The sequence below is a fragment of the Balaenoptera musculus genome, chromosome X (assembly GCF_009873245.2).
Source record: "Balaenoptera musculus isolate JJ_BM4_2016_0621 chromosome X, mBalMus1.pri.v3, whole genome shotgun sequence".
Classification (NCBI taxonomy): domain Eukaryota; kingdom Metazoa; phylum Chordata; class Mammalia; order Artiodactyla; family Balaenopteridae; genus Balaenoptera; species Balaenoptera musculus.
The window spans coordinates 19,440,449-19,460,267 of record NC_045806.1 but is presented as its reverse complement, the minus strand read 5'-3'; the positions used below and the strand labels follow the sequence as shown (position 1 = coordinate 19,460,267).

The 19,819-nt window shown below is 37.6% G+C and overlaps 1 pseudogene; it reads right to left on the bottom strand.

The window, feature by feature from the left end:
- Positions 1-1,270: 1,270 nt before the first annotated feature.
- LOC118888963 overlaps positions 1,271-19,819 on the bottom strand; it is a 31,476-nt pseudogene continuing 12,927 nt past the window's right edge.

Here is a 19,819-nt window from a genome sequence, read left to right as displayed (position 1 = left end):
ATATGAGTTTCTTATTATAAGTGTCCTCATGAAAGATTTTTCATCTATAATATTTGACAGAGACAAGTGGCCAGAAAATGTTTGGAATGAGAAAATAATTCACCAGCTATGAGTTCAATTAAATATAATTTTTATTTCCATGTAAATGACCACTTACGATACATGGAAAAAGTTATATATAATCAGTAACACGAGCCAAGACTTGTCAATGAGTAATACATGACACCTTATAAATTCGAAAGAAGTATATTTAATGAAAAGAATATGAAATTCATTTCAGAGTAGAGGTAAGTACTGTATTAGTATCCTGCACAAAGTAATTAAAATATGCTGTCTCATGAATAAAGTCACAGAAAATGAGAGAGAAATTGTAAGATATAACCTGGGGTGATAAATGAAGAATTGAGATGTTTTTGAACAAATTATATGCCTTAGTTATTTACAGGGGATATTTTGAGACATATAATACATATGGATTATCTGAGAGGGGAAGTTAGTTTTTGCTGAGTAACTCATTTGCTAAGATGTATTAATGAGTTCAAGTAACTTTTTTGAGTGGCAGCGCTGTTCATGGAGTGGAATTGGAGGGCAAAGGTGAACAATATAGGGTCCCTCAGTCCCACAGAAAGCTCAAACCTAGCAGGGGAAATTCTTGTAGATGCAAATGGTCATAATTCAATGTGTTAAACATAAATCCCCTGAGTTCCCCACTTCAAAGCAAAACAAATAAGTGAAAGCCAACTTGGGAGCATCCATTTTAATCAAAGCCCCAATTCCTTAGTTTGGCATTTCAGACCCTTCTCATATATCTGTTCAGTTTCTTTCCCAGCACCCCACTCTTTCTCCCACGGCCCCTCCTCCTTTTTGGCCTCCCCCTCAACATGCAGCCTCTTCTTTAGCCACGGTAATCCTATCATTTCCTGAACTTAACACTCTCTTTTCATACATGAATGACTTTGCCTGTTCTCTCCACCCAACTGCCATCCAGTGAGTGCCTATGGTTCTTTCAAGCCTCAACTCAAACCTCATCTTCTCTGAAGCCTTCCCTGACTATTCATCTTGGTTACAGCAAGAATCCCCTTAAATTATAATTTTTAGTTTGCTTGTCAGATATCTCCACTAGGTTGCGAATCCAGGAGGGTAGAAGTTATATTCATTTTCTATCACTGTTCAACAGTGTTTGGAATACATTTAGAGTTTACTAAATGCTTGCTGAAAGAATAAATGGAGTGAAATAATGGAGTGCACAGAGGGGTTAGGATAAATTCTGTCAAGCTTCTTGCCCAAGAGCATTCAGCCGGTGCTTGTACTCCCTAAAAGTTCTCTCTCGGCTGAGGATCAAGATAATGGATTTGGTGTCACTCTGTGGGAATAGGTGTCAAAAACTGAAGGGTTTAAGATTTTTCCCTGCTTGCAACCTAAGAAGTGAGCCTGCCATAGTTTCATGGATGCCAAAGGAAACATCAGGCTCCTTGGCCAGAGACAAAGGACTTCATTACTCATGGTACAGTTGTCAGTATGAGCTTCATGTTTGTACCAGTTCCCCCAAGTCCCAAAGAAGTGACACAGAAGTGGGCCCGGGTAGATGTTGCACACACAGTGGGTTTGCATCCCAGGTTAGGAGCCCTGAACAAACAAAGCAAAATTTTTGAAAGTTTGGCAAGCAAACTTGCCCAGCCTTTGCCCCAAAGGGAGATAATACCTTTATTATCCTAGAGAGCAAGGAGGTAGTCGCTATCTCTTATCTTCTAAGGCTGTCTGCTAAATAGTTCCAGGGCTAGGGTGAGGCAAGTGAGGTGCCTATGGCACAACATTTAAGGAGGTACTCGCTCAAGTGCTGACCCTACACTTGCGCAACCCTGAGAGCGAGTGTTCCTCTCAATTTGGAATCCTAGGTGCTATGTTATCCTCACTGGAGTCCTGGATCTGTGATAGACAAACATCCCTGAAAAGATAGTGTGGAACAAAAGTTGTTAGTGCCTTTGCTCAGAGGACATGCCGGGATGCGAGATCCTCGTGGAGAATTGTTTCCCAGCCATAAGAAATTCCCTAGTTACAAACACACGATGTTTAAATGCCTCTCACCTCTGAATCTGTTAACAGGTCCTCTGATGCTAATACATTAGAAATTGAGACAGTCTTTAGTTTTCAAAGATATTTTAAGTTCCCATACAACTCAGCCATTCTACTCCCAGACATTTAAGAAAAATGAAAGTATATGTCCACACAAAGCCTTGTACATGAATATCCATAGCAGTTTTCTTTGCTGCTAGTAAAAAGTGGTCAAACCCCAAACATCCAGCAACAGGTGAATGGATAAGAAAAATATGGAATGTCCATATAATAGTACTCAGCAATATACAGGAATGAGCTATTGATACATTTAAGAACATGGTGAATGAATGTTAAAATGACTGCTGAAGGAAAGAAGTCAAAAAAAATCTATCTCCATCTGTCTATACTATTTGATTCCATTTATGTAAAAACATAAGAAATGGAAACTAATTTCTAGTGGCTGAAAGCAGATCAGTTAATTACATAAGAAACAGGACATTTTTCGAGGTGATGGAAATGTGCATAGTCTTGATGATTTTATGAGTATTTACACATCAGACGTTATCTTTGTACACTTTAAATATGGGCAGGTTATTGTATGTCAACCATACCTAAAGCAAACCCTTTAAAAAATTTATTTATTTATTTATTCTTGGTTACATTGGGTTTTCGTTGCTGTGCACGGGCTTCCTCTAGTTGCGGCCAGCGGGGGCTACTCTTCGTTGTAGTGTGTGGGCTTCTCATTGCGTTGGCTTCTTTTGTTGCGGAGCACGGGCTCTAGGCACGCAGGCTCAGTAGTTGTGGCTCGTGGGCTCTAGAGTGCAGGCTCAGTAGTTGTGGCGCACTGGCTTAGTTGCTCCGAGGCATGTGGAGTCTTCCCGGACCAGGACACGAACTCGTGTCCCCTGCATTGGCAGGCAGATTCTTAACCACTGCGCCACCAGGGAAGTCCAAGAAAACCCTTTTTAAAAGGATATCTTAGGTTCAGAAGTGGAGGGATAATAGATGTTTGACTTGCCCCTGGGTTCAGAGAAGAGGTATTTTACCTGCTTTCTGATGACTTCTTCCACATTGTCTGAACTTTCTCGATTTGCATCTGGAGTGAAATTCTTCAGAATTGAAAGATTATTTTATGTGAACAAGAGAGGCCGGAGCACAGGGGACCCATAAGGGGCTCTCAGTGATTCATAGCTGGTGTGAATCAGCAGTTAGAGTGCTTTTCTCCTAATGTGTAACCAAGATCACTGTATGGAAAAAAAGGCCCTGTAGGGTAGGAGATGTAGATCACTTTGGCAATGTAGGAACATTGAAGACGGAGAGCAAGTCAGAGTTGCAGTTTAGGATGGCAGTAAAAAGCTGGTGTTCTAGAAAGCAGTAGAGAGGGAGATAGATGTGTTAAGATAGCTCATCAAAATAAGTTGCTACACGATGTAGGTACCTGATAATTATTTAATTGGTGGATGAATGGACAAACAGGTGAATATTGCTTAGGGCTGGCCTAGGGCAAAGGAAAGATGAGGAGATGCTCTTTGCATATCTAGGTAAGTAGATTGGATATTTTATGGAAAATAGATTCTAACTTACAACTGACCAACCAAAACCTACGTGGACACCTGTCTGTTTGTAAATTGGAAGCTATGTCCTATATGTAATAATAAATATACATTGTGCCATGCTGTAGGACCTGTACCATTTGAAACCATGGGCATCCATCCATAAGAAATGCTCACTCTTCCTTTTTTTTTTAATATTTATTTAATTTATTTGGTTGCACCGGGTGTTAGTTGCGGCTTGCTGGCTCCTTTAGTTGCAGCATGTGGGCTCCCCAGCCGCGGCAGGCAGGCTCCTTAGTTGTGGCATGCATGTGGGATCCAGCTCCCCGACCAGGGATTGAACCCGGGTCCCCTGCATTGGGAGTGCGGAGTCTTAACCACTGTGCCACAAGGGAAGTCCCCCACTCTTCTTATGTATTAAGAAACAGTCACCTAAGTAATATTGAGAACACAAAAGCTAAGCTGGATTCTTGCTAGAAAATCAGTGCACAGTGGGTTTCAGAAAAGGGAGGAGTTCACTGTGAGTTGAACTTCACGGAGGAAGTTGAATATGAAATTGGTGTTGAAGGATGGATTGTAATTGGCAAATGTGAAGTGAGATGTATGAGGAGAAGAGTCTGGCTTGAGTTGAGGGAGCACATATGCAAAGGGTGGGTAGGCAGGTGTGGACCAAGTTAGTAAGGCTATAGAAAGCCAGGCAGAAGTTTGGATTTTATCTAGTAGACAATTGGGAGCCTGTGTAGGATGAATTCACTTGCAAGTAATACAAAAGTGACTTTCACAAATAAAGGTTTACTTTGCTTACATGATGAGATGCCCATTGCTGCTGTCAGGGAACCAGGCCTGAACACGTTGGCTTTCTGTTCTCATGCTTGCTACGTCATAGCCATAAGATGGCTGCTATAGGTCCAGGCATCACTTCTACATTCATGTTGGGAAAATGGAAATGGTGATGCCAGCCAGCTGTCGTCTCATACCTGTCCCGTTTTAAAGGGATCAAAGGCTTTTCCGAAAGTCTGTGTCAGACTTTGTTTTGTTTCATTGGACAGAACTGGGCCTCATGCCTACCCTTGGGGGCAAAGGAAGCTGGGGAAGGAAGTATTGGGCTTTTCAGTCTCTCTAATGGAGATGTCAAGCTAGAAAGGGGTTAGTAATGGCTGCTGGGTTAGTTAATAAACACATGCTGCAGAGAAATTGTGGTTCTTGAACAGGAAAATGGAATGTTGAAAGCATATATCCTACTCAAGCTTGTTCTCAGAAAAGTCTTAACTAGAGAAAAGAAAAATTGGAATGATTTAGATTATTCAGAAAATATTTACTCCCTTTTCCCTGCCACTGTGGACATATATTTCTCCATCTCACTGATGTTGGGTTTGGCCACACGATTGTCTTTGACCAATGGAATGTGGGTGTAAATGACAGTGCACTAGTTCTGAGTCTAAGCCTTAAGAAGCATCTTATGTTTTCACCTTATCTTTATTATGCTTCTGCCACTGCCCTGAAAACAGCATGCCATCCTAGTAGCCCACTGGCCACAGTACGATAAGAGATACATGGAACAGAATCATTCTGGTCAACCTGCAGCTTGAAGTAGAGCTAATCTAGCTGACCTTAGTCCTATGAGAATAAAGATGAATGGCCATGTTCTGTTCTACTGAGATTTTGTGGTCTTCTGTTGCACAGAAATAGTGATGGATATTACATCAAAGTCCTTAAGTTAGTGATCTCTCTAAGGCATTCTGTTGTTCAAAATTCAAAATAATATTGATATAAGGCATTTGTTCTGTGCTCGCACATAAATGACAATTGATACAGTTTTCCCTGGTAGGAAGGTAGACTAAATATCATTATCTCCATTTTATACACTAGAAAATAGAATATCAGAGAGCTAAAATGATCTCCTTAAGCTCACTTGGCCAGTATTTGAGAGACCATTGCTCTCTTTGGCTCGAAGTCCTTTTTCTCCCCTTCTATACCAATTAATTTGGTCCTACGGCTACAAAGCTGTCTGTTTGGGGTTATAATAGAATTTTTAGGTCTTAGCCTGGGACTACCATGCCTGGAACATTGTAGACATTTAATTAGTATGTTGAATGACTGAATAAGGACTCAAGAAATATATCTGTAGTTAGAGGGTCAAAGCTTTCCTAATCTTTTCAAGTATAAAATGAATAGACGCTTACATTGTCAGACCTTCCCAGTTTTGCTCTGCCAATCAAAATGCATTCTGTTTTATGAGGGTTAAACTCAGCAAGTTGATTTTCACCCATGTCCTTATCACAACTTTAGGGAAGCAAAGAGACTACATTTGTCAGGGTATCAGGAGAAGACAGAGGGAGTATTACTGGCATAGAGAGTATGCCATATGTGCTTGGTATACAATTCTTTATATTTTCTATCACGCGTATCACTGTAGCATTCAGGTAGACAGGAACAGTGGGATGCTTGGTAGTTGGGCCCTGGAGACCTTCTGAGTCATGTACATCGGCCTGTTTATATAACAGGCAGTAGTGAGATGAGAAAGGGAATGAAGACAGGCAAAGTTGGAACAGATAAAAGGAGGGAAAAAAAAAGACAAAGTAAAAATCCTCTTCTCTGAGGCAAGATCTCAGTAGAAGTAGGGCAGACACCATTCAAAACATCATTTTCCCTCAGTTCTACCACTCAACTTCTAATTAAAATAAATCATTGAATATCATTCAAATAAATTCTAATTAAAATGCAAATAACAAAATAATTGCATTTTCTTCAATTTTATTATTTTAATTCTAATTAAAATAAACCAGCAAAATTGGCTGTGTGTAACTACTATCTTCCCAGTGTACTGAAAGCCCCACCAGGTCCAGGTATGCGCAAGGAGGATGAAACAAACTTGGTTGGGATGTATTCCTGGGGCAGTATTGTTAAGGGATATAGGAGGTGGTGTGTTTTGGGATTTCTGAGTACAAAGTACAGGTAGCTTCAGTGGCTTCCCATTATCCTTGGGGCGAAGGCTCAGTTTTTTGGCATGATACTCAAGATCTTTCACAATCTGACTCTAACTTTTCTAACCTCACTTCTGGGTACTTCCCTTACACTACAACACTCTAACAACAAATTCTGAAATACTTTTTTTGGAAACAAAGTTATTTAATAAGGAAACAAAGTTATTTAATAACTGTAGTTAATGCAACTTTGACATAAAAATTTCCCATTTGTAAATACAATTAAGTTTCCCAGCTCATCACTCCTTTCTTGTAATAGAATTATAAATCAATGCGCCTACTTTGTGGTACTTCCCAATAGAGGAAACAGAGTTTGTTTCCCACTGCATTGATGTCAGGCCATGTGTCTTGCTTTGGACAGTGGAATATCAGCTGGTAGATGAGCAAAAGGTTTCAGTGTTCTCAGATAGGTTGGTTTGGTCTCTTGCAATTTTGCTAGAGAGAGAAGAACATGAGAAGAATATTTCACAAGTAGTTTCTGGCCCCAGAATGTTGAAGACACGTGTTACACACATGAACTTGATATGAAGCCTGGAGTCTAAATTGGGTCAGCCAAGCCTAGTGAAGAAATGCACCATACTCACAAACCCATAGGCAAGAAAAATAGATTTTTGTTATTGTAAGCTCCTGAAATTGAGGTTTGATCATGGTATTATACAATTCTGAACCATAGGAATTTTGCCTAATAATATAGATGGCAGATCCAAGCTTGCCTAAATATAATAATAAAATTCTTGGGCTTCCCTGGTGGCGCAGTGGTTGAGAGTCTGCCTGCCAATGCAGGGGACACGGGTTCGAGCCCTGGTCTGGGAGGATCCCACATGCCGCGGAGCGACTGGGCCCGTGAGCCACAACTGCTGAGCCTGAGCGTCTGGAGCCTCTGCTCCACAACAAGAGAGGCCGCGATGGTGAGAGGCCCGCGCACCGCGATGAAGAGTGGCCCCCACTCGCCGCAGCTGGAGAGAGCCCTCGCACAGAAACGAAGACCCAACACAGCCAAAAATAAAAATAATAAATTAATAATAAATTAAAAAATTAAAAAAAAAGTTCTTATGCAGGCCTTTTTAGGGCCTCATTCTCAAGGGACACATTAAGTATCTCCTGTATGTTTAGTACTTTATTAAATCTAACATCAAGCAATAGGGAAACAGAAAATGGGTTTTAGAGAAAAGTATTAATCATATTCTGAGATACAATGAAGTACTTTTTCTCAGTTGATTATTAACCCCCAAATTATTTATTTATTTTTAACATCTTTATTGGAGTATAATTGCTTTACAACGGTGTGTTAGTTTCTTCTTTATAACAAAGTGAATCAGCTATACATATACATATATCCCCATATCTCTTCCCTCTTGCGTCTCCCTCCCTCACACCCTCCCTATCCCACCCCTCCAGGTGGTCTCAAAGCACCGAGCTGATCTCCCTGTGCTGTGCGGCTGCTTCCCACTAGCTATTTTACATTTGGTAGTGTATATATGTCCATGCCACACTCTCACTTCGTCCCAGCTTACCCTTCCCCCTCCCCGTGTCCTCAAGTCCATTCTCTAGTAGGTCTGTGTCTTTATTCCCGTCTTTCCCCTAGGTTCTTCATGACCTTTTTTTTTTCTTTCTTAGATTCCATATATATGTGTTAGCATACTGTATTTGTTTTTCTCTTTCTGACTTACTTCACTCTGTATGACAGACTCTAGGTCCATCCACCTCACTACAAATAACTCCATTTTGTTTCTTTTTATGGCTGAGTAATATTCCATTGTATATATGTGCCACATCTTCTTTATCCATTCGTCTGTTGATGGACACTTAGGTTGCTTCCATGTCCTGGCTATTGTAAATAGAGCTGCAATGCACATTTTGGTACATGACTCTTTTTGAATTATGGTTTTCTCAGGGTATATGCCCAGTAGTGGGATTGCTGGGTCGTATGGTAGTTCTATTTTTAGTTTTTTAAGGAACCTCCCTACTGTTCTCCATAGTGGCTGTATCAATTTACATTCCCACCAACAGTGCAAGAGGGTTCCCTTTTCTCCACACCCTCTCCAGCATTTATTGCTTGTAGATTTTATGATGATGGCCATTCTGACTGGTGTGAGATGATATCTCATTGTAGTTTTGATTTGCATTTCTCTAATGATTAATGATGTTGAGCATTCTTTCATGTGTTTGTTGGCAGTCTGTATATCTTCTTTGGAGAAATGTCTCTTTAGGTCTTCTGCCATTTTTGGACTGGGTTGTTTGTTTTTTTGATATTGAGCTGCATGAGCTGCTTGTAAATTTTGGAGATTAATCCTTTGTCAGTTGCTTCATTTGCAAATCTTTTCTCCCATTCTGAGGGTTGTCTTTTGGTCTTGTTTATGGTTTCCTTTGCTGTGCAAAAGCTTTTAAGTTTCATTAGGTCCCATTTGTTTATTTTTGTTTTTATTTCCATTTCTCTAGGAAGTGGGTCAAAAAGGATCTTGCTGTGATTTATGTCATAGAATGTTCTGCCTATGTTTTCCTCTAAGAGTTTGGTGTCTGGCCTTACATTTAGGTCTTTAAGCCATTTTGAGTTTATTTTTGTGTATGGTATTAGGGAGTGTTCTAATTTCATTGTTACATGTAGCTGTCCAGTTTTCCCAGCACCACTTATTGAAGAGGGTGTCTTTTCTCCACTGTGTATGCTTGCCTCCTTTATCAAAGATAAGGTGACCATATGTGCGTGGGTTTATCTCTGGGCTTTCTATCCTGTTCCATTGATCTATATTTCTGTTTTTGTGCCAGTACCATACTGTCTTGATTACTGTAGCTTTGTAGTATAGTCTGAAGTCAGGGAGCCTGATTCCTCCAGCTCTGTTTTCCTTTCTCAAGATTGCTTTGGCTATTCGGGGTCTTTTGTGTTTCCATGCAAATTGTGAAATTTTTTGTTCTAGTTCTGTGAAAAATGCCAGTGGTAGTTTGGTAGGGATTGCATTGAATCTGTAGGTTGTTTTGGGTAGTAGAGTCATTTTCACAATGTTGATTCTTCCAATCCAAGAAGATGGTATATCTCTCCGTCTATTTGTATCATCTTTAATTTCTTTCATCAGCGTCTTATAATTTTCTACATACAGGTCTTTTGTCTCCTTAGGTAGGTTTATTCCTAGATATTTTATTCTTTTTGTTGCAGTGGTAAACGGGAGTGTTTTCTTAATTTCACTTTCAGATTTTTCGTCATTAGTGTATAGAAATGCAAGAGATTCCTGTGCATTAATTTTGTATCCTGCTACTTTACCAAATTCATTGATTAGCTCTAGTAGTTTTCTGGTAGCATCTTTAGGATTCTCTATGTATAGAATCATGTCATCTGCAAACAGTGACAGCTTTACTTTTACTTTTCCAATTTGGAATCCTTTTATTTCTTTTTCTTCTCTGATTGCTGTGGCTAAAACTTCTGACACTATGTTGAATAACAGTGGTGAGAGTGGGCAACCTTGTCTTGTTCCTGATCTTAGTGGAAATGGTTTCAGTTTTTCACCATTGAGGACGATGTTGGCTGTGGGTTTGTCATATATGGCCTTTATTATGTTGAGGAAAGTTCCCTCTATGCCTACTTTCTGGAGGGTTTTTATCATAAATGGGTGTTGAATTTTGTCGAAAGCTTTCTCTGCATCTATTGAGATGATCATCTGGTTTTTCTCCTTCAATTTGTTAATATGGTGTATCACGTTGATTGATTTGCATATATTGAAGAATCCTTGCACTCCTGGTAGAAACCCCACTTGATCATATTGTATGATTCTTTTAATGTGCTGTTGGACTCTGCTAGTATTTTGTTGAGAATTTTTGCATCTATGTTCATCAGTGATATTGGCCTGTAGTTTTCTTTCTTTGTGACATCTTTGTCTGGTTTTGGTATCAGGGTGATGGTGGCCTCGTAGAATGAGTTTGGGAGTGTTCCTCCCTCTGATATATTTTAAAAGTTTGAGAAGGATAGGTGTTAGCTCTTCTCTAAATGTTTGATAGAATTCACCTGTGAAGCCCTCTGGTCCTGGGCTTTTGTTTGTTGGAAGATTTTTAATCACAGTTTCAATTTCAGTGCTTGTGATTGGTCTGTTCATATTTTCGATTTCTTCCTGGTTCAGTCTCGGCAGGTTGTGCATTTCTAAGAATCTGTCCATTTCTTCCAGGTTGTCCATTTTATTGGCATAGAGTTGCTTGTAGTAATCTCTCACGATCCTTTGTATTTCTGCAGTGTCAGTGGTTACTTCTCCTTTTTCATTTCTAATTCTGTTGATTTGAGTCTTCTCGCTTTTCTTCTTGAGAAGTCTGGCTAATGGTTTATCAATTTTGTTTATCTTCTCAAAGAACCAGCTTTTAATTTTATTGATCTTTGCTATTGTTTCCTTCATTTCTTTTTCATTTATTTCTGATCTGATCTTTATGATTTCTTTCCTTCTGCTAAGTTTGGGGTTTTTTTGTTCTTCTTTCTCTAATTGCTTTAGGTGTAAGGTTAGGTTGTTATTTGAGATGTTTCTTGTCTCTTTAGGTAGGATTGTATTGCGACGAACTTCCCTCTTAGGACTGCTTTTGCTGCATCCCATAGGTCTTGGGTCGTCGTATTTTCATTGTCTTTTGTGTCTAGGTATTTTTTGATTTCCTCTTTGATTTCTTCAGTGATCTCTTGGTTATTAAGTAGTGTGTTGTTTAGCCTCCATGTGTTTGTATTTCTTACCGATTTTTTCCAGTAATTGATATCTAGTCTCATAGCGTTGTGGTAGGAAAAGATACTTGATACGATTTCAATTTTCTTAAATTTACCAAGGGTTGATTTGTGACCCAAGATATGATCTATCCTGGAGAATGTTCCGTGAGCACTTGAGAAGAATGTGTATTCTCTTGTTTATGGATGGAATGTCCTATAAATATCAATTAAGTCCATCTTGTTTAATGTATCATTTAAAGCTTGTGTTTCCTTATTTATTTTCATTTTGGATGATCTGTCCATTGGTGAAAGTGGGGTTTTAAAGTCCCCTACTATGATTGTGTTACTGTCGCTTTTCCCTTTTATGGCTGTTAGTATTTGCCTTATGTATTGAGGTGCTCCTATGTTGGGTGCATACATATTTACAATTGTTATATCTTCTTCTTGGATCGATCCCTTGATCATTATGTAGTGTCCTTCTTTGTCTCTTGTAATAGTCTTTGTTTTAAAGTCTATTTTGTCTGATATGAGAATTGCTACTCCAGCTTTCTTTTGATTTCCATTTGCATGGAATATCTTCTTCCATCCCCTCACTTTCAGTCTGTATGTGTCCCTAGGTCTGAAGTGGGTCTCTTGTAGACAGCATATATACGGGTCTTGTTTCTATATCCATTCAGCCAGTCTATGTCTTTTGGTGGGAGCATTTAATCCATTTACATTTAAGGTAATTATCGATATGTATGTTCCTATGACCATTTTCTTAATTGTTTGGGGTTTATTATTGTAGGTCTTTTCCTTCTCTTGTGTTTCCTGCCTAGAGAAGTTCCTTTAGTATTTGTTGTAAAGCTGGTTTGGTGGTGCTGAATTCTCTTGGGTTTTGTTTGTCTGTAAAGCTTTTAATTTCTTCATCAAATCTGAATGAGATCCTTGCTGGGTAGAGTAATGTTGGTTGTAGGTTTTTCTCCTTCATCACTTTAAATATGTCCTGCCACTCCCTTGTGGCTTGCAGAGTTTCTGCTGAAAGATCAGCTGTTAACCTTATGGGGATTCCCTTATGTGTTATTTGTTGTTTTTCCCTTGCTGCTTTTAATATGTTTTCTTTATATTTAATTTTTGGTAGTTTGATTAATATGTGTCTCAGCGTGTTTCTCCTTGGATTTATCTTGTATGGGACTCTCTGTGCTTCCTGGACTTGATTAACTATTTCCTTTCCCATATTAGGGAAGTTTTCAACTATTGTCTCTTCAAATATTTTCTCAGTCCCTTTCTTTTTCTCTTCTTCTTCTGAGACCCCTATAATTCGAATGTTGGTGCATTTAATGTTGTCCCAGAGGTCTCTGAGACTGTCCTCAATTCTCTTCATTCTTTTTTCTTTATTCTGCTCTGCAGTAGTTATTTACACTATTTTATCTTCCAGGTTACTTATCCATTCTTCTGCCTCAGTTATTGTGCTATTGATCCCTTCTAGAGAATTTTTAATTTCATTTATTGTGTTGTTCATCACTGTTTGTTTGCTCTTTAGTTCTTCTAGGTCCTTGTTAAACATTTCTTGTATTTTCTCCATTCTATTTCCAAGATTTTGGACCTTGTTTACTATCATTATTCTGAGTTCTTTTTCAGGTAGACTGCCTATTTCCTCTTCATTTGTTAGGTCTGGTGGGTTTTTGCCTTGCTCCTTCATCTGCTGTGTGTGTTTCTGTCTTCTCCTTTTGCTTAACTTACTGTGTATTTGCGGCGAAGAAGGTGATCTCTGCATCTTACTCTTCTGCCATCTTGAAGCTCCTGGTGTATTTTCTATTAACATAATCTAAGGAATTGTTGATTTTGTTTCTGGCCAGTCTCTTGATTTCGCTATGGTGATCTTTTTTTCCACCAGGTTTCTGAAGTTCCGTGTATGTTTGACTATTTTCTGTGCCTATTCCCTTAGAATTTTAATTAGAGGATCAAATTATTACCATTGTTATCTTTTGCTTTTCATTACTCATGACTCTTTTTTATTTGGTATTGTTGTGTATAGCTCTGTACTGGCTATGTGTTTTTGTCCAGATTTTTTTCTAGTTTTTAAATTAGTAGACTTTTTTAAAGAACAGATTTAGGACTACAGAAAATTAAGCAGATAGTACAAAGAGTTCCCATACAGCCACTCACTCTCTTCCTCCAGTTAGTTTCTCCTATTATTAACATCTTGTATTTGTTCAATGGATATAAGTTAATTTGTTACAATTGATGAACTAATAGTGTTACATTATTATTGACTATTATCCACTGTATATAGCACATTCACTTTTTGTGCTTTACAGTTCTATAGTGGTTGAGAAAGGCATGATGTCATCTAGTCACCAACAGAGCATCATGCAGAGTTTCACTGCCCTAAAAATCTCCCGTGCTCCACCTGTCCATCCCTCAAAACCTCACTTTGAGCCCCTGACAACTCTGAACTTTTTACTCTTTCTCAAGTTTTGCCTTTTCCAGAATATAATATTGATGGAATCCTACAGTATGTAGGCTTTTTATTTATTTATGTTTTTAACATCTCTGTTGGAGTATAATTGCTTTACAATGGTGTGTTAGTTTCTGCTTTATACAAAGTGAATCAGTTATACATATATCCCCATATCTCTTCCCTCTTGCGTCTCCCTCCCTCCCACCCTCCCTATCCCACCCCTCTAGGTGGTCACAAAGCACCGAGCTAATCTCCCTGTGCTATGCGGCTCCTTCCCACTAGCTCTCTGTTTTACATTTGGTAGTGTATATATGTCCATGCCACTCTCTCACTTTGTCCCAGACTACCCTTCCCCATACCCATATCGTCAGGTCCATTCTCTAGTAGGTCTGCATCTTTATTTCTGTCTTGCCCCTAGGTTCTTCATGACCATTCTTTTTTCTTCGATTCCATATGTATGTGTTAGCATATGGTATTTGTTTTTCTCTTTCTGACTTACTTCACTCTGTATGACAGACTCTAGGTCCATCCACCTCACTACAAATAACTCCATATGTAGGCTTTTTAAACTAGCTCCTTTTGCTAATCAATATACATTTAAGTTTCTCTATATCTGTTTGTGGTTTGAAATGTCATTTCTTTTCATGGCTGAATAGCATTCCATCATGTGGACTACCACAGTTTGTTTACCCATTCATCTGCTGAAGGTCATCTTGGTTGATTTCAGTTTTTGGCAACTATGAATTAGTGTACTATTAACATCTGTTTGAAGGCTTTCAAATGGACATAAGTTTTCAACTCTTTTGAGTAAATACCTAGGTGTTTAATTGCTAGATCATATGATAAGATTATGTTTAGCTTAAAAGAAACTTCCAGCCAGTTTCCAGTGTGTCTCTATCACTTTGCATTCCCTTTAGCACTGAATGAGAGTTCCTATTGGTCCACATCCTTGCCAGCATTTGGTATTGTCAGATGTTTGTTTTTGTTTTAGCCATATTAATAGGTATCTCATTGTTGTTTTAATCCCAAATTCCCTGAAGACATGTGATGTTGATCATCTTTTCGTATGCTATTTGCCATCTGTGTATATTTTTGGTGAGGTGTCTTTTCAGCTCTTTTAACCACTGTTAAATTGACTTTTTTGTTTTCTTATTGTTGAGTTTAAGAGTTCATTGTATATTTTTGATTCATGTTTATTATCAGATATGTGTCTTACAATTATTTTTTCCCAGTCTGTGGCTTGTCTTTTCATTCTCTTAACAGTACCTTTTACAGAGTAGAGGTTTTTAATTTTAATTAAGTTCAGCTTATCATTTTTCTCTTTCGTGGATTGTGCTTTTGGTGTTGTGTCTAAAATCTCATTGCCAAACCCAAGATTTTCTCCTATATTACCTTCTGTGTTTTTGTTTTTTTTTTTTTTTTTTTTTGCCACTCCGCATGGCAGGAAGGATCTTAGTTCCCTGGCCAGGGATCAAACCCATGCCCCCTGCCGTGGAAGTGCAGTCTTAACCACTGGACCACGAGGGAAGGCCCGGGCTTTTTTTTTAATTTTGAGTTTTCCATTTAGGTTTGTGATCCATTTTGAGTTAATTATTTTGCAACATGTAAAGTCTGTATCAACATTCTTTTTTGTTGTATGTGGATGTCTAGTTGTCCCAGCACTGTGAGTTAAAAAACTCCTTTCTCTATTGAATTGCCTTTGCTCCTTTGTTAAAGATCAGTTGACTGTATGAGGGGTCTATTTCTAGGTTTTCTATTCTGTGCCTTGGTCTATTTGTCTCTTCTTTTGCTAAAAGTATGTGGTCTTGATTATTGTAGCTTTAAAGTCCGTTTTGAAATCCAGTAATATCAGTTCTCTGACTTTGATCTTCTTCGGTATTGATTTGAGTTGGTTATTATGGATCTTTTCATTTTTTATATAAACTTTAGATTGTTTGTTGCTATCTACAAAATAACTTGCTGGAGTTTTGAACAGAATTGTATTGAGCATATAAATCAAGTTGGGAGTGACTGACATCTCAACAATCTTGCATCCTCCTATCCATGAACATGGAGTGTTTCTCTATTTATTTAGATATTCTTTAATTTTTTTCAGTGACATTTGTATTTCTCATATAAATCTTATACATTTTTTTAAGAATTATTTATAATCAATCATTTTTGGTGCTAATGTAAATGGCATTAGGTTTTTCAATTGCAAATTCCATTTGTTTATTGGAAAACAATTGACTTGAATATTAACCTTGGCTTATTAATACCAGGAGTTTTCTTTTTGTTGATTATTTGAGATTTCCTACATAGACAATTAGGTCATCTGTGAGCAAAAACAGTTTTATTTTTTCCTTTCAAATCTGTACATCTTTTGCTTCCTTCTCTTATCTTATTGCATTGGCTAGGACTTCCAGTACAGTGTTGAATAGGCATGGTGAAAAGGGATATCTTAACCTTGTTCCTGATCTTAATGTGAGAGCATCTATCTTCTCAGTATGAAGTAGGATGTTTTACCTGTTTTTTTTTTTTTTAGATGTTCTATTCAGTATATGAAGCTGAGCCAATGCCACTCTACTTCTAGTTTGCTGGGAAATTTTATGATGAATGGGTATTGGATTTTATCAATTTTTTTTTCTTCATCTATTGATATGATCATGTGATTATTTTCGTTAGCCTAGTGATATGATGAGTTATCATTACTGATTTTCAAATGTTGCACACCTGAAATAAATTCCACTTAGTTGTGGTATATAATTCCTTTTATACATTGTTAGATTTGTTTTGCTTATATTTTGTTGGGGAATTTGCATCTATGTTCATGAGAGATATTGGTGGTCAATTCTCCTTTCTTTTAGTTTCTTTATCTGGTTTTGACATTAGAGTGATGCTGGCCTCATAGAATGAATTAGGAAGTGTCCCCTCTGATTCTGTTTTCTGGAAGAGATTGTAGAGAATTGTTTTCATTTCTTCCTTAAATTTTTGTTAGAATTCATCAGTGGAATCATCTGGGCCTGGTGCTGTCTTTATTGGAAGCTTATTAATTATAGATTAAGTTTCTTTAATAGATACAGACCTATTCTGATTATTTATCCTTGTATAGTTTTGGGAAATTGTATCTTCAAGCAATTTGTCGATTTAACTTTTCAAATTTGTAGGCATAGAGTTGTTTATAATATTCATTTATTATCCTTTTAATGTCCGTGGAATCTGTAGTGATGGCCCTTCTTTCATTTCTGCTATTAGCGATTTAATTGGTGTTTTCTCTCTTTTTATTTTCCTTGAGTAGCCTGGTTAGAATGTTATCTTGTTTTTTCTTTTTTTTTCTTTTGGGCATGTTCAAAGAAACAGCTTCTGGTTTTGTTGTTTTTCTCTATTTTTTTCCCCTTTCTTCAGTGTCATTGATTTCTGCTTTGATTTATTATTTCTTTTTCCTCTGCTTTTTTTCTCTTCTTTCACCAGTTTACTAAGGTAGAAGCTTAAATTATTGATTTTAGATTTTTCTAGTATAGACATTCAATGCTATACATGTCCCTTTAAGTACTGGTTTTGCTATATTGCACAACTTTTGATAAGTTGTAATTTTGTTTTCATTTAGTGAAACATATTTTAAAATTTCTCATTAGATTTCCTCTTTGGCCCATGTGTTATTTAGAAGTATATTGTTTAATCTCCAAATACCCTTGATTTTCTTGCTATTTTTTTGTTATCAATTTCTAGTGTATTTCCATCGCAGAATGAGATCATTCTTCGTATCATTTATATTCTTTTAAATTTGATGATGTGTGTTTTATGGCATAGAATGTGATCTCTCTTGGTGTATGTTCCATGTGGACTTGAAAATAATGTGTTTTCTGCTGTTGTTAAGTATTCTATGCATGTCATTTAGATCTAGTTAATTGATGTTGCTTTTCAGTTCAACTGCACCTTACTGATTTTCTGCCTAGTGGATTTGTCAATTATGAAAAGAGATGTGTTGACATCTCCTTCTATAAGAGTAGATTTGTCTCATCAGTGTTTGCCTCGTGTATCTTAACAGAATTTTTTGGTGCATACACATTAAGGGTTGCCGTGATTTTTTTGAGAATTGGCCACTTAATCATTAAGTAATGCCCATCTTTATTCCTGACTTTCTTGTTCTGAATACTGCTTTGTCTGAAATAAATATAGCTAGAGCAGATTTTTTTTTTCACTCACATTAGCATGGTAGAGTTTTCTCCATCCGTTTACTTTTTTTTTTTGAATTTTATTTTATTTTTTTATACAGCAGGTTCTTATTAGGTATCTGTTTTGTACATATTGGTGTATATATGTCTATCCCAATCTCCCCATTCATCCCACCCCCGCTTTGCCCCCCTTGGTGTCCATACGTTTGTTCTCTACATCTGTGTCTCTATTTCTGCCTCGCAGACCGGTTCATCTGTACCATTTTTCTAGATTCCACATGTATGCATTAATATACGATATTTGTTTTTCTCTTTCTGACTTACTTCACTCTGCATGATAGTCTCTAGGTCCATCCACATCTCTACAAATGACCCAATTTCGTTCCCTTTTTTTTTAAAATTTATTTTTATTTATTTATGGCTGTGTTGGGTCTTCGTTTCTGTGCGAGGGCTTTCTCTAGTTGTGGCAAGCGGAGGCCACTCTTCATCGCGGTGCACGGGCCTCTCATTATCGTGGCCTCTCTTGTTGCAGAGCACAGTCTCCAGATGCGCAGGCTCAGTAACTGTGGCTCACAGGCCTAGTTGCTCCACGGCATGTGGGATCTTCCCAGACCAGGGCTTGAACCCGTGTCCCCTGCATTGGCAGGCAGATTCTCAACCACTGCGCCACCAGGGAAGCCCACCAATTTCGTTCCTTTTTATGGCTGAGTAATACTCCATTGTATATATGTACCACATCTGCTTTATCCATTCATCTGTCGATGGGCATTTAGGTTGCTTCCATGACCTGGCTATTGTATCTATCTCTTTACTTTTAATCATTTCATGTCTTTATATTTAAAGTGGGTTTCTTATAAACAGCATAGGGTTAGGTCTCCTTTGTTTTCATTCTTTTTATCAATCTCTACCTTTTAATTGGTATATTTAGACCATTCACATTAAAAGTGATTATTGATATTGTTGGATTAACATTGAGCATATTTGTAACTGTTCTCTACTCACTGAGCTTACTCTTTGTTTCTTTTTTAATCTCCTGCTCTTTTTCTGCCTTCTCTAGTTTTAATTCAAGATTTAATGTTATTCCATTTTCTCTCCTCTTTAGCATATCAGTTATACTTTTAAAAAATTTCTAGTGGTTTCTGTAGTGTTTGCGTTATACATTTCCAACTTATTCAACTCCTCTTTCAAATAACACCATCCTGCTTCACGGTTAGTGCAAGTATCTCGCAACAGTGCAAGTATACCATTTCTGCCATTTATTTCTCTTATCCATAATGTATCATCACTGGATGCATTGCTTTTATATTATTATTTTGAAGAAATAGTTATCTTTTTTGATCAGTTGAACATAATAAAAATAAAAGGCTTTATTTTATCTTCATTTATTCCTTGTGTTACTCTCTTCCTTTCTTTACGTCGGCCAAAGCTTCTGCCCTATATCATTTTCCTTTTCCCAGAAGAACTTCTTTTAACATTTCTTGCAAAGTAGATCTGTGTGACAAATTTCCATCAGTTTTTGTCTGTCAGAGAAAGTCTTTATTTCTCATTACCGTTGAAGGATTTTCTCCCCCTGGCTACAGAATTCTAGGTTGGTGGTAGTGTTTTTGTTGTTGTTGTTGGTTTTTTTCATTTCAATGCTTTAAAATTTTAACTGTAGTCTTTTCTTGATAGCTTCGTTTGTGAAGAGAAATCTTGGTAATTGTTACCCTTGTTCCTCTATAGTAAGTTCTTTTTTTCTGTAGCTCGTCTCAAGAATTCTCTTTTTGTTTGGTTTTCTGCAGTTTGAGTATGATATGCCTAGGTGTAGATTTTTTTTTCTATTTATCCTGCTTGGTGTTCTCTGAGCTTCCTAGATCTGTGGTTTAGTGTCTGTCATTAATTTGGGGAAATTCTCAGTCATTATTACTTTGAAAATTCTGCTTCTTTCTCTGTTTCTTCTCAGATTATTCCCACTATGCATATGTTAC